The following is a 16,040-nucleotide window of genomic DNA, read 5'->3' on the forward strand; positions in this document are numbered from 1 at the left end:
TGCCTGATCTGCCTGTCTCGTCTGTCCTGCCTGAGGCCCTCCTGCCTGAAGCTACTGCACACGAGGCTTCTGTTGGAGCAGTGGCTGCTGCGGCGCCCCCTGCTGGCCCCATGCCCGAGGTGCCTGCTGCGCCGCCCCCTGCTGGCCGTGCCCGAGGTGCCTGCTGCCCCGCCCCCTGCTGGCCACACATCCGCTCTGCCCACGGCTCTGCCTGAGGTCGCCGCTGTGCCCGTGGCTCTGCCTGTTCGACCCATCCAGCCCTGTTCGTTGGTCCAGCCTGCTCCGGACCCACCTGCTCTTGACCCGCCTGTTCCCGTCCTGACTGCGGCTCTGGCTGCACCGCCCGCGGCCCTGGCTGCACCGCCTGCGGCCACGCCTGCTGCCTCACTGGAGGCCCTGACTCCAGTTCCCCAAGCCCTGGTCCCAGTCCCCGAGGAGGACCCGGACAGACCAACCACCGCTCCTTCCTCCTTGGTGGAGGAGGAGCTCGAGTGGGACCCCTCGGGGACCTCCCTAATGACTCCTCTTCCCTCGCCCCGACGCGGTCAAGCCCGACTGGAACCCCACCTGTCGGTGTCCCGGAAAGGGAGAGGACATAGGCGCAGGGGTCGGGTCCCGCCCGCCCTGCCCCCCGGCTCGCCTACGGTCCCCTGGGCTCCTGCTCGACGGTCGCCTGTGGGTCCCCCACTGTCGCTTTGTCGGCCACTGGTGGTCCCACCTCCGACGCCTCGGCGGCCGCCTGCGGGTTCCCCCACTCCGACTCGTCGCTCGCCTGCGGGTCTCCCCGCTCTGGCCCCATCGGTGGACGGCGCCTCCGCCTGCTTTGGCTGCGCCGTCGCCTGCTACGGCTTCCCCTCCCTCCTTGCCTTCGCTGTGTTCCCCTTCTGCTCCCTCCTTGCCTTCACTGGTGCCCCCTCCAGCTTCCTTCTCTGCCCCGTCGTTGTCCCCTCCGGCTCCTGCCTCGTGGTCGCCCGCGGCTCCTCCTGCTGCCGCCTTTCGCCCCCTGGGGTTCCCTTGGGCTCCCCTGGTTCCTCCTCCTTTTCCCTTTCTGCCTCCTATCTCTGCTCCTCCTCCCTCTGTGTCTCCTCCGTTCCCTCCTTGTCCTTTTGTCCCTCCTGTCTCTGCTCCTCGTCCCCCTCTGGTTCCTTCGTTCGCTCCCGGCCCTTTTGTTCCGCCTGTCGGTGTTCCCCCAGTGTCTCCCTTCTTGGTCTGCCTGTCTGCGTTCCCCGTCCTTTGTCAGGTCTTGTCTTTCTTCTGGTCCCTGTTCCTGTTCTGTGTCTCCGTCCTGTTTCCTGTGCCCCGTTGATGTCTTGGTTTTTGTCTTCCAGGTCCTGTTCCCCGGTCTCATCTTGTCCGTCGCCTCCTCTCGGGCGCGCCCGGTGTGCACGCCTTTGGGGGGGGGTTCTGTCACGCCCCGCTCCGTCAGATCCTGATGTGTGCCACGCCCACCTCGTTACCTCGTGTTCATCCCCGATTGTGATCACCTGTGTCCTGTTATTTCTGGATAGTCTTTCGTATTTAGTCCGAGTCTCAGTCTGTCTTCCCCAGATCCATCATTGTAGTGTCACGTTGGATGTTCGATGTTCGCTGTCGTTTAAATAAATCTCCGTCTTGCCCTACCTACCGGCTGATCTCGCCTGCTTTCCGGCTCGCTTGCCCCTCACCCTGACATAATCACTATAAGTGGTTTCCACTGTATATTTGATTTGGTGGTTTCGAATTGTTGGAGATGTTATTGCGTCCCTCACAAGCTCAATAATCATTATTCCCTCCCGACTGAGGCAATATACTTTAAGCAATTCAGCATTCGTTTAATGTTTCCAAGACATTACAACATGGATTGACAATAGCCATTTTGCTGCTTGTGAATTGGTCTTCGTGATTTAGGAGTCCTCTCAACTACTTTGTAGTTCTCCCAGACTTAGGTGCTACTTTTAGTAAAAAAAAATTAGAAGTCCTACATTTAGGACTGACACGCCCCTCATTTTTGGGAGTTTCTCCTACATCGGCAAGTTAAGAACTACTTTTAGCGTTGTGAATACAGGCCCTGGAAACAGCTACACTTTTTGTAATCTGATGCAATGTTTTTGCTTGAGCTGGGAGGTCAAAGTTTGTGTGCTTCCGCAGCACGGATAGAAACTTAGTAACTGTAGTAAGTGGCAGGCAACATTCATTCACCCATTCCTCAATGGCATTTTTACATGTGACTCCGGTGTCTTCACTATCATCTGTATGATCTTCACTTGATAAATATGATTTTCCTTCAGCTTCACCAATTGCATGCTTTCTATATGGATGGTTCCATTTTGTAGATGGAACACTATTGCCTAATTAATTTTCACCATCTGAATCAATGATGTTTTGGAAATGTATTTGTTTGGTCTCAGTTGGTGAGAAATTTGTGCTTTGCATGAGACTGTCTACTTCTTCATTAAAATAATTAACAGGTATGGGATTATTGGAGCCTGCAGTATTCTCAGTATTGTTTACAGTGATCTTGGTTAGAAGCTTTTTGGTGTACCTCCTAGCCCACTGCTGAACATGTTGGACTCTTTTTCTGGCAGCTGAACTCATCTTTTTGGAATATTACTTAATACTGACATTACATATGTCTTTTTAAAAAGAAGGAATTAAATTAAATCAATTCAAAGAACATTAACACTACTGACCTTTTTATTTTCTGGTGAAAAATACCTAGGACTCCTAAACCTCTGCAGGCCTTCAGCCCCATTGTCCTCCTGCTTTTGTTGTGCAAACACACCAATTACCTGTGAACCCTGGCACATTTGCATTTGTATACTCAGACTGCTAGCTCATCCAGTGCAGCCCGAACCTATGTGTATGACATGCATGGAACCTTCACTGAAGCTTGACATATCTATACAAAATATCCCACATGCTGACTGACCTGCAAAATGAAAGACACACATTCACTAAGTATATGGAAACACAAGTCTGTTTTATTGTAAAAATAGAATGAAAATAGCGTGAAAATAGAATGAAAAGTTGCTAATAGATTGAAACGAATAGATTGAAACCATGCTAAAACATCAGTTGTCAATATATGTTTGTACACAAATGTCATAAGCTGCGTGAAGTCATGGTTGATGACGTGCCCGTACACTCAGTTCCAGGTTCATTTGTCTCAGTGGCCACTCTCCCACACAGTTTGTCTGTTTCAAAATCTGTGTTTGCAGCGTTTGCAGACCCAGTGACCATCGTCTCTGCATTTGGCGCAGGTGAATTTCTGACACTTTACGCAGGCAAACTTGCTGCAATTTCTGTTGCAGCTCTCTTGTACCTGGCACTGAGCTGTCTGTACAGGCCTTGGCACAGGGCAGAGGGCAGCTGCAGTGGTGTCTCTCTCTGTCTTCATTGCCTTTTGTTGAATTTTCACTAATTTCTTATACATAAAACAGACTTGTTTCCATATACTTTGTGAATGTGTGTCTTCAATTTTTCAGGTCAGTCAGCATGTGGGATATTTTGTATAGATATGACAAGCTTCAGTGAAGGTTCCCATGTCACACACACAGGTTCGGGTTGCCTTGGATTGTGAACCCTTGCAAATGTGCCATACTGTAAAAAAAAAAGAGTAATTTTACAGAATATAACCGTAATCTTTACAGTAGTTTCTCTTTTTTAAAAGCTGTCTGCAAAACTCTGTAAAATTACAGAAATTATCACTGAATTAATAAACCAACCTTTATTTTACGCATAACGCAAGTAATGGAAAATTACACATATTTCACATTTTTAAAAGGAATTTAAAAATTTAAGTAAAATCACAACATTTAATTGTAATTTAAAAAGTAATTCATAATTTAAAGATTTATGACCATACTAGAAATTTAGCATTTCTCTTTGTAATTTTGAGGTAAATCCTATTAGTTTTACATTACTTTGACATTTAACTTCTAAATCCAATGTTTTTTTAAATTACTTTTAAAAAGATTATCCAGAATGGAATTGCACAGGTGAGGCAGCAGCAGCCCCTCACGTTTATGTAGATCATCAGCTCCATGTCTTCCAAAAGCATGAATTAGTAAATATAGAGGACTGATATACTCAGCATCCATGCATGTGTTAGTCCACCCCCCCACAATCTAAAAAAATGAGACCACATCATCACTTTTTTTTGTTAATAACTTTTGCATATTGTGGGTGTGTCTATGTAAAATGTATAGGTTGCTATTCTTTATATGCACTAAAGAGAGGTATTACATAATATTGGCATAAAAAATGAGTTAGCGCTCACTTAAAATGGTAAAGTATGAACGTGAGTTTATTATTTTTTCCTCGATGAGCTGAACTTTTAATTAGTTAACATGAAGTGTGAACTTGCACTGATTATTGCTTAAAACACTATCAGGCTATCATAGCTCTGGGTCAGTGCTTCAAAATCTAAGCCAACCGTCTGTGTGCATGCGCACAGCAGCCCAACCGCTTCTAGCTCAGTGCTCAGCCCGCAGCCTTGGCATACTTTTCAAATCGTGCCACTGATCTTCATTTTGAACAGCTGCTCCTCTTAAGCATTTGACGGCGAGTAAGGTACGCTGCACAACCTGGACCAACAGCATTTCCATGGTAAGAACTTCAGTGCCTTTTAATGAAAACTGAAAACGTGAATTCAGTACAAATTTCTCTAACACTATATGTTGTGTATAGTTAAATGCACGAACTGAACTAAAATATTCACATTTTGTAAATGCACGAACGTATTCACATGATTCTGTTACCTCACACAGCAGAGAAGACGTGGGGACTCTGACTTCTTCCCCTTTGCATGTTCGCAAATGTATTCAGATGCGTATCTCACTTATACGATCACAGGATATATATATATTTTTTTTTATCAATTTATTATTGTTTTTATTGTATAAGATTGTACTGAACACACTGGAGAATTTAAGTATGCCCAGTATGGAGAACTGAAGCCCTGACTGCTATATATTTGCTTAACTATTTTTGTCATGTTGAATGTTTAACGCATATTTGCGCTCTGAAGGTGGCGTGATGCCTCTGACTATATCCCCTTTGCATGTTCACAACTGTATACAGCCAGAATAAAGCAGTGGACTGAGAGGGTGGACCAAATGCAGACTCCTGTGTCCTTAATCTTCATAGATATTTACGCTGACTGGTCATCTCCATGTGCTGTTCAGCTGGGACGTAATCTGGTACAAAGGGGCGTCCATCACAACAGCTCGGTCAGTATTGAACCAATTCTTTTCTTTTTTATTATTATTTTTTGGCTACAGATGATGCACAAAGACCTCTAAAAACAAGGCTATAGGTTTCAACATGTCACAGTTCCCTTTTAGACTGTGTACACAGCCAGCTATTTTTAAAAAATATTTTTTTTTTTAAATAATTCTGGCCTCATAAATGTGCATATAGTTACACTCTGGAGCCCTGTCCGGTTGCTTAACCATTTAAATCCTATGGAAGCAGCAGGGCTGTGGAGTCGGTAGATAAATGCTCCGACTCCGACTCCCCGACTCCGACTCCTCTGTATGTATATACTATGCTAATGTATTTTCTACATCCATTGAAGGAAAGGAAGGCAACATACATGTCATTTCACCACAGAACTACTGGCTAGGAAGCCAACACTCGCCTATAATGCCACTCTACTATAATACTATATTCCCTTCACTTATACAAGTGTCTCTAGTCCTGCAAAAAACATTTACCTAATTATCAGCGAGAGTTAAGGCCCCCAAATACGCAGCGATCCGTGGCCGATTTTGCCACCGACCGATATGCGTGTACAATTGGGGCAATTGATTGGCGGCTGCAGATTGCGGGTGTCCACATGGACGGGCAGATCCAGCTTGCCGAAAATCTCGACCACCGCCCCCATCCAAAGTAATGTGATGCCTCTGTCTGCTGCAGTGGCTGTCTCCTCTGTCAGCCAGCCGGAAGTTTAGTGCATTGTGTCACTCACCGGCCAGCTGATCAGCAGAACGAGCCTCTGTTGGAGACAGGTAGGGAGATCTGTGTTCTCGGCTCCTTCGGCCCCCTTCACTAGCGCATAGCGAAGGGGAGCCGATGGGGCTGAGAACACACCAGATGATTTTTCAGGCGTTTGACGCGTGATGACTCGTTGAACGGCCGAAAAATCGGCAATGCATCTGTAAATGTATGGGGGGCTTTAGGCTAGGTTCACAGTTCCCTGTAACAGTGGAACACGACACAATGGAAAGCGGTGCCGCACCTTACCTGTGCATTACATCCCATATAGTGACGCATACAGTCAATGAAAAGCATGCTTCATGGTTACTTGACATGTTCGTTTTGTGGTAACATTATGCACTGCATGCATTGGGCTTTATTCTTACAGCAGAGAAGTAGTTCATTATGACTGTTTGTGAATTGGGACATTTCAACTTACTTTTTTAATTCCCATTTAAATTTAGTAGGAGTCGGAGTTGGAGTCGGTTAACTTTTTGCCGACTCCGACTCCGACTCCAGGTACCCCAAATTGTCTCCGACTCCGACTCCTTGACTCCGACTCCGACTCCACAGCCCTGGGAAGCAGCAAGGGTGTGCTTCCATGTCTTATCCATTTTGGCTTTGTGTTTATTTTTTTTAATAAATAATGAATGGTGGAATCTACATTTTTGTGCACTTGTGGTTAGATATATTTTAGAACCAGGTAAGCACCAGATGATTTTTATCATGTCCTGACATGTATTAGGTGAGACCAGAGATGGAGATTTCAGGTCCAAAGAGTACAAATCCAGACCAAGATTTCATTTCCACCACCCAGTTGAGTATAAAAAGTCTCAGTCACAGAGTACTCAATCTCTGGGTGAGACCCATCTCTTCACCTCAAAATAGAAACACTTTCTACAGTTTTTTTTTTTAAACCTTTGAATGCTAGTTCACCTATTCTTTTGAATGTTAAATTTTAATGTTCTTGTCTTCTCTCTCCCACCCCTCCTTGATGCACCAAGGATCCAGTGGACTACTGCCAGTTTAGAAGAGGATAACTCTTTATTGGGTACAGTACAATGTACTGTCACCTTTCACGATTTCACTGTATGTTTGGTCAGGAGGGCTTGCAACATTATTAAAAAAAAATTGTGCAAGCTACACCTCTGCAACATTGTCCCGGACTTGTATTGCATTTTGGTGGTACAACTGACAGGGAGGTAAGAAGCAAACTTTAACACTTTGAATAATGTTGCGGGAGGCATTTGCAGTGGACCCTCCCAACCACTCACACACTTGATCACCATGTTTAAAAACTATAGGTCTATACAATACTGTAGGCCTAATTCGACAAAACTGAATCTTTGCATTGTATTTAGTGCCATAGGCATACTTGTATTGCACTGTTATAATTCTTTATGGTGTTATCGGTTTCGTCTTCTAAAATAAGTGTTTAAACTTAAGCTTAAAGGAAAACACCAGCTTTTTGATTTGCTCATTTGCAGTCAACCCCAGAGTTACATAAGAGGGTGCATATGCTTCTCTTCTCTCTTTTTGCAATGCCCAGTCTGACACCATTTGCCTAGCATAATTCACTAGAAATGGATGCCATCCTTTTTAGGAGTTGTAGGCTATAGCTAGACATCTACTCCCAGTGAATTACGCAAAACTAGATTAACAGTGTCTGACTGGGCATTGCAAACACAGCTAAGAGAAGGGTATGCACCCTCTTATCTAACTCTGAGGTTGACTGCAAATTGGCTAATTTAAAAAAAAAAACATGGCATTTTCCTTTAACACTTCACTTAATTTAAGTTTTTTCACTTAATTCAAATTACTATATTTTACTTTAATTTTATGGTTTTTGTTTGGCAGCCATTGCTGCCAGTCATCTGATATTTTTTACAGATATGTTTTTGCTTTATTGATAGTGCTTGATAATATATTTGTAAAAAAAAACCTGTGAAATAAATGTATTTCTCTGCTGAACTTCCGGTGTGGTCATTTTATTGAAGGTGATTTGTTGCAAGAATTTAGGAGATATCTGTAAAATAGCAATATTTAACTGTTGAACTTTTGGCACTGCCCTTTTAATTAAGGTATTTGATCACAATAATATTAAGAAAAGCTGTAAAATAACAATATTTATCTGCTGAACTTTTGGAATGGCCCTTTTAATTAAGGTATTTGATCATAATAATATTAAGAAAAACTGTAAAATAACAGTATTTATTTGTTGAACTTTTGGAATTGCCCTTTTATGTAAGGTATTTGATCACAATAATATTAAGAAAAACTGTAAAATAACAGTATTTATTTGTTGAACTTTTGGAATTGCCCTTTTAATTAAGGTATTTGATCATAATAATATTAAGTAAAACTGTAAAATAACAGTGTTTTTATGTAAAAGAATAACGGACATTTTTTGTAAATTTAATGTTTTTGCACTTCATTTGAAATAAAACATTTTACTGTAATTTTACAGTTTTTGTTTGGCAGCCGCTGCTGCCAGTCATTTTACTGTTTTTTTACGAGATTTTTTTTTACAGTGCAGGTTTCACAGGTAATTGGTGCGTTTGCACAACAAAAGCAGGAGGACAATGGGGCTGAAGGCCTGCGCAGGCTTAGGAGGAGCTGTAGGGAGTTCTAGGGATTTTATGCAAATTTGCGCAGGATAGTAGTTCTAGTGTTTTTCTGAAGTAGGTGGTAGATCGGCCAAAATACTTGATTACAAACTGAAAAAGCAGCAAGAAAGCACAATTTATAAAGGATCCTGTAACAAATTCTGCACACTGTAAATTAAAATACATTCAGGCATCATTTGAAACTTTCTATACAAATTTATATACATATCCTGAAATGGATGAAAGATAGAAACCTTATTTGACCTAATAAAATTACTCAAAGTCCTCGCTTTGGATAATTTTATTCAGTCAAAAAGGGCTTCCATCTTGATTTCATCAAAGACAATCAAAATAAATTATTAATAACTGAACCCATGGATGGTTTTCCATTGGAGTGTTATAGGGAAATGAAAGATCTATTGACCCTTATAGTGAAGCTCACATATATATATATCGGTGTGTCCGAAATCACGCACTTGTGTCAGTGCACCGAGATGCAGTGCATAGTGTGCACTGCCTTCTGTAGTGCACACTACCATGGGTAAGTGCTGTCCTAAATGGAACACTAACGTTTTGCACTTACCGGAAGTGATGGACTAGCATTTGATCGCAATTGTCAAGCACGCCAAAATATCTGCCGTGTTTTGTTTACAATGAATTTCCTTGTGGTTTTATTTGCTTTTGTTTACCCCCTACTACACCCCACCTGGAAACTGCATCACATTCAACGTCGACGCATGGATCCTCGTCCTGTTGGCTGAACATGAGATATTTTTTTTGCATGCGTGCCTAATGGCAGCGCTACGCGGGTATTAGGCTTACCTTTTCAGATAGTGTCTGTCCAACAAAGTTCTTTGCACAAAGTTGTATAAATAAATGCACAAATCAAAATAAAGTTCATATATGTTTTTTGCATGTCATGGCACTTATTGCTATTAATTGCCTTTTAAGGTCTGCATTTGTGTAACACAGTACCGTGGACTAGTGTGTTACTTCAAGTTATACAGTTGATAATTAAAAGCCCATCAGCATACAAATTCATATGTCTGTGCATGTCTTCCCCATACCTATTAGTATAAAGTGCAATTCTTGGCTGAATTAATGTACTTTTAATTAATATACATCTGTTCTAAATTGATGTTTTCACTGATACATTACACAATTGGCAAAATGAAACCAATTATAGTTAGAAATCATAGTTAGAATGATTTATGCAATGAAAAAGTGCCATGAAGTAAGGAAGATGCTAAAACACAGGGATGCAGCAAACTTTTATTGACATAAAATTCTCTCTTGCCTCCCCCTCTACTCCACAGCAGCGTCTCAACCCCAGGCGGTACAGCCATATGAATGTGTCAGTGCCACTGCTGGCACAGTACTTTGATGGCCACAGTGACCTGCGGGTTGACTTCCGACTAGCAAGGGAGTCCTTCAACTCTCTAATGGCTGTTCTGGGAACTGAATGTGACCATGGTTGGGGCCCTGAGATCGACACCTTGGTGTTTCTTTTCTGGCTGGCCAGCGCCACCTCTTACCGTGTGGTAGCCAGGGCTTTTGATATGCCCCGGTCAACCGTTCACCAGGCAGTGCACAGGGTGAGTGCAAAGATTGCTGCTCTCCTCTACCAAGTGGTCCGCCATCCCACTGTGGAGGAACTCCCTCGCTTGGGGGCCTGCTTCACCCGTCTAGCAAGATCTGCAGCCTTCAACTGAGTGGTAGGAGCCATTGATGGTTGCCACGTCCAGGTGAAGCCCCCTTCAGAGGACACTGCCTGTTATTTTAACATGAAGCTGTTCCACTCAGTACAGCTGCAGGCCATCTGCAACGACACTGGAAGGTTTCTGGACGTCCTCGTGGGATACTGTGGGTCAGTTCATAATGCCAGAGTCCTGCAGAACAGCCCCACATCTACTATCAGCAGTCTTACCCCCCACCAGGTTACTACATCCTTGGAGATGGTGGCTACCCCTGCTTGTCCCAGCCCATCTGCCTCATGACGCCCTACAGGCAGCCTGTCCGCAACCACCTCCAAGCTTGATTCAACTGCTACCTGTCAAAGGCAAGGTGTGTTGTAGAGAAGTCATTTGGGGTCCTGAAGACCAGATGGAGGTCCATCTTCCTCAAGGCCCTGGAGGTGGATGTGAAGTATGTGTCAGAGGTCATCGTCTGCTGCACTGTGTTCCACAACATCTGCATGAGCAACGGGGACCTGCTGGAGCCAGATGCTGATGTTGATGTCGGGAGGGCAGTGGACCAACCAGCACCAGGACAAGCACCAGCACCTCCAGGAACTGTCTCTGGGGCTAATGAGAGACAGAGGATGGCAATGACCTGTTATACCCCAGATCACGACTACATTTAAATGTACCCCAGATCATTTCTACTTTAGAATATGCAAACAATAAATAATTTGGCTAATTGGCAAATTTGTGTCTGTGTATGTGTTTTGTTACATTTTTATCAAATTGTTGATAAATGTAAGTCATTTTGGATAAAAGAGTCTGATGTAACCAAACTCCCTTTAAAAAACATCAGATTGAGTAAGTAAACAGAATAAAGATATACAATGCAAATGGATTTATATATTTAATATAATTCTTTATTTGTAATGTAATTGTTCTTATAAAGAAATATTTTTAAATATTTAACACACTGAACACAAAATATTGAACACTTAACTATTTACACTAAACTATTTACACAATTTTTCCAGGATAGCCATGAGGCGCTCCTCTCTTCCTGCTGCCTCCCTCTCCCTCCTCTCTTCCCTCATTTCTCTATAAAACCTTTCCTCCCTTTCCACCACCTCTCTGTGTCGCCTCTCATCCCTCTCTACAAGCTTTTGGTATCTCCTCTCCTCCCGTTCTACTGCCTCTCTTACCTCTCTCTCCCTAGCTTCATCTCTCCTCTGCTGCTCCCTCTCCATCTCCTGCATGGCCTCCTCATGCTGTCTATCACTCTCCCTCAAGGCATTAAGGAGTTCCTTCACCCTGTCTACCCGCCGTCTTTTTGGGGTAGAGAAGGTGGAGGTAGTGCCCCTCTCTATAGGAGGGGGTGGGGTCACTGCCACCTCCCGGCTGGATGAGACAAAGAGGGCAGGAGGTGTCACTGATGGCCTGCTCCTCATTGCCTCATCCATATGGGTATACCACTTCCACGAAGCGGCAGTCACCCCACCCCCCTCTGTGCTCATCCCAGTAAGGGGATGCTTAATGTCCTGTAGATAAAAGACAGCCAGAGAAAACATGCACTACATATTTAGACCATACCTACATATTGCTGTGACATATTTAGACTATTTTACTGTACCAGGGCAAGTATAGTGCATATCTCACCTTGTATTTGGATGTAAGGTTCTCCCAACTTTTTTTTAGGGCCTTTGCAACCACCCTCCCCTCGAGGCCTCTTTCTTTGACACTGGTGAACACACATTGGCAATTTATATGAATACAGACATAATTTATAAGCAGTTTGGGAAGATGGATGGATGGATGGCGTAAACCAGACTCCCATAGACGATCACAATATCATTTATGAAATATATGTAATGGAAAGAATTGCTTTCCCTATGAGACTTCAGGAAACTAAATTTGAGAAAATTTGGAAGAAGTGCAAGAAATATATTCCCCCCAAACATTCAGTGGTGGAATGTAACAAAGTATTTGTACTTCGTTACTGTACTTAAGTACATTTTTATGTATCTGTACTTTACTTTAGTAAAAATAATAATGCATACTTTTTATTTTACTCCATTACATTTTGCAGCAACTATCTGTACTTTCTACTCCACTACATTTCTACAATTTATGCCATTAGTCGTTAAATTTTATGAACACAATTTCCTCAAAATCTTGCATGAAAAAATTGTTAGCCTATTGCGTTCTGGCGTTGTTTGCCATTTCCTACCACTCAGGTGGTTTTATTAGCTCCAATGATGGCAAAGCGTGCGTCAATTAGCAGCAGGAGCTGGTAGACTGACTTGATTTCAAGAAGACGAGACATTCAACATGGACCCATTCAACATGATTTATCTTAATGGTATATTAGTGGGTAATACCTAGTAGATAACTTGTCATCCACATAATTCTAAGTTAGGGTACACACAGTATTGCAGAGTGCACGCACAATAAGCACACCAAACTTTCCAATACACAAATACTGTATAGTTCCTTGTAATTATTACGAGCAATGACATCGGTAGAGGCGTAAGTCAGTATATCTACTATTCTTTTACAAAATGGCACACCCGAGACATTGAGACAAACCATTGTGTGAGTACTTTTGCTTAAAAAAATACTTTTAAGTAAATTTAAAAGTAAGTACTTAGTACTTTCACTTAAGTAAGATTGTTGATGTAGCACTTCTACTTCTACTTGAGTACATATTTTGCAGGATATTTGTACTTTTACTTAAGTACTAAGCTTCAGTACTTCCTCCACCACTGCAAACATTTAACTATAAAGACTGTATACACTGTGTTTGTTACGTGATTCCCAATAAAGGAAAATAAAATTTAAAAAAGTCATAATTTTCCCTACTCTTCCTACCCATATGGGATCCTGTCCTAACTGTATGCAAAAACCATGTTTCCCAATGATATCATCTTACTCAATGGCAGTGAATCAAAATGACAATCATGTTCTTGCCCTCAAGTTTAAGGAGCCTGTGTGGAAGAAATGACCCATTGTTCTTCATGTGCATCTTCACTTTCCGAATACTGAACAGACACATCATGTCAATAATCTTGAGGCAAGTTGCATGCTGATACAGTGGTACCTCAGTTCTCGAACTCATTAGAACTCGAATTTCTTAAAAGTTGAACCAACCAGTTCGAAAAAAAATTGCCTAGAACTCGATCTGAATCTCAGAAGTCAAATCATGAATGCCGACCTAAGATAACTTGTACGCGTGGGGAAATGAGTCACGCGGCACATTTCTCAGTGGAAACAAAGGGTAACGCTTCAGTCTCAGAGTCACATTCACTGTGATAACATCGTACACGTTTACACTAGCTGAATACATATATTTAGACAGCACAAATACATTTAGACAATGATAGACAGTAACAGTAATTATTATTATATAATAAAATACATTTAAAAATAAAGATTTCTTATTCATTGTTTTAATATTAATAATAATATTATATATACTAACTATATACTAATAATAACCATTAATACATTTAATTATAATAATTTTGTCGTGCTGAGCAGGGACGGAATGGAGACAAAGGGGCAGACATCGTGGAATACATGGTTTAATTACAGGTAAGGCAGGCAAAACGCAGACGGACAATAAATTGACCGGACTGGGGAAACAAACTGAAAAGCGGACTAAATACAGAGGACTAATGACAACAACCAGAAACAACTGATCACACGGGGATCCCACATGGGGTTAACAAGGGGGCGTGGCACACGGAAGGAGTGGACGAGCAGGGCAGGACACATTGTTTTTTTTTAACTTTACACATTGTTTGGATACATTTATTTCCTTACTTTACAAAATACTGTTTTGACAAATGTGCTTAGATGTGTTTAGTACAGTATGTCTTGTTTTATCCGGTTCATTTTGTGTTTAAATGCTAAAAAAAAACATATTTAGGTGTAATTCTCTGGAGCCGGGAACCAATTAATTAGTTTTCCATTATTTCTTATGAGGAAAATTCGATCACAACTCAAACTTCTTAGGATTCGATCCGGAGTTCTGAACGGATTAAATTCGAGTTCTGAGGTACCACTGTACAATCATGCAGTCGGGAGCGTAAGCCTTAACATCCTACTACACATACTCCATTGTATACCAGCTGCTTAGAAACTGAATATGTTTTGCAAAATGCGTAGCCAGATGGGTGGGTTTGGGCAGCAGTCACTGAGCTGTGTCCCAGGGTCCTGAGAGACAAGCATGAACAGATGCCGCACCAGATCCCCACTAGCTTTTTCAATGGTGTTATGGGATAAACAGATGTGCTGATTGGACACTCCCAGTGTGAGACCTGTCTGCATTGCACAGTGAACTACAGTGTGGTACCCAAATCCACCCCACAGCTGGCCAGCTTTCACCTCTAGATTAAAACTTTGAAACATACAACTGTCAAAGTATTTTTTATCCATAAATTAGCTAAGATCTCAGCATTGATTTTCCACACTTAATTCTGCTTGTTAAAGGTACTACAATACAAACATAATAAAAAATCTGGAACAAGGATTTACTAGTACAATTGTCTGCTTTCAAAATGCAGAGTTGTACTTTTGTTGTAGAGGATTCAGATTGAACTGGTAGTTTGAGGACCCAGTAACTTATTAGCTAGGGAGTAAAGGAGCCATGTTTTCCACTGGTGCAAAGCGTGATGCAAAGTGCTATTTTAAGGCAATGAAATGACACTGCGCTTTTGACCAGCAAAAACCTCATCTAAAGTCAGTAGTGCATTGTTAAACTATATTTAAGAATGTTTTAGAAACATGCGGGTGCACAACGCTCATTATGGACACAGGTACACCCTGTGTTGTCACGTTCGGCAGGCAGGCGAGCGGGGAAGCAGGCGAGATCAGCCGGATAGACAGGTAAATGGGGTTTAATGGTCACGAAAGGACTGACAGGCACAAACATCCGGACAATACCATGACAGAACTGGGGAATACTGAACCGAAACACAGACTAAATACGAAAGAAAGGCTGAACTGAACAAGCAACAGGTGATCACATTCCAGAAGTAACACGGGGTAACGAGGTGGCCGTGGCACACACGAGGATCGGACGAGCCGGGCGTGACAAGTGTGTTAATGGTGTTTAGTTATTTCATTTTATTTATATGCATTTTATTATAGAGTACAACTTGTCCTTTTATGTAATCATATTGTTCAATGAAACTGCATAGGACATTTATTTATATATATATGTGTATATATATATATATATATATATATATATATATATATATATATATATATATATATATATATATATATACTGTATATATATATATATATATATACACAGTATATATTCCTCCTGGAGCCGACACCTTATCGTGGTGGAGGGGTTTGCGTGTTCCAGTGATCCCAGGAGCTAAGTTGCCCGGGGCTTTACCCTAGTGAAAAAAAAGTATACTTTATTGTATTTGTAATATATTTCCTGTTTCAATAGTACATGGCAAATATACTAACCAAAAACTGTACTTTCTTTAAATATATAAAAAGTGTATTACCACCATGCTTTTACCTATTTTCACAATACAACTTTTAACACACTTTAAAATAATTGTAATTTAGTATATTTTCTAAAAAATATATTTTCTAAAAATATACTTGAAATGTAGTTTTGTTTGTTTTTAAAAGCGTATTTATTTGCGCCTTATGTAAATATATTTTAGTATTATTTTTAACTGTCTGCTGAAATGTAACAATGCATTGAAAGTATACTTTTAAAGTACATTATTAAAGAACTTGTTAGTATGCTTTAAGTTAAATTTTG

Source organism: Paramormyrops kingsleyae, chromosome 1 (genome assembly GCF_048594095.1).
Source record: "Paramormyrops kingsleyae isolate MSU_618 chromosome 1, PKINGS_0.4, whole genome shotgun sequence".
Lineage (NCBI taxonomy): Eukaryota > Metazoa > Chordata > Actinopteri > Osteoglossiformes > Mormyridae > Paramormyrops > Paramormyrops kingsleyae.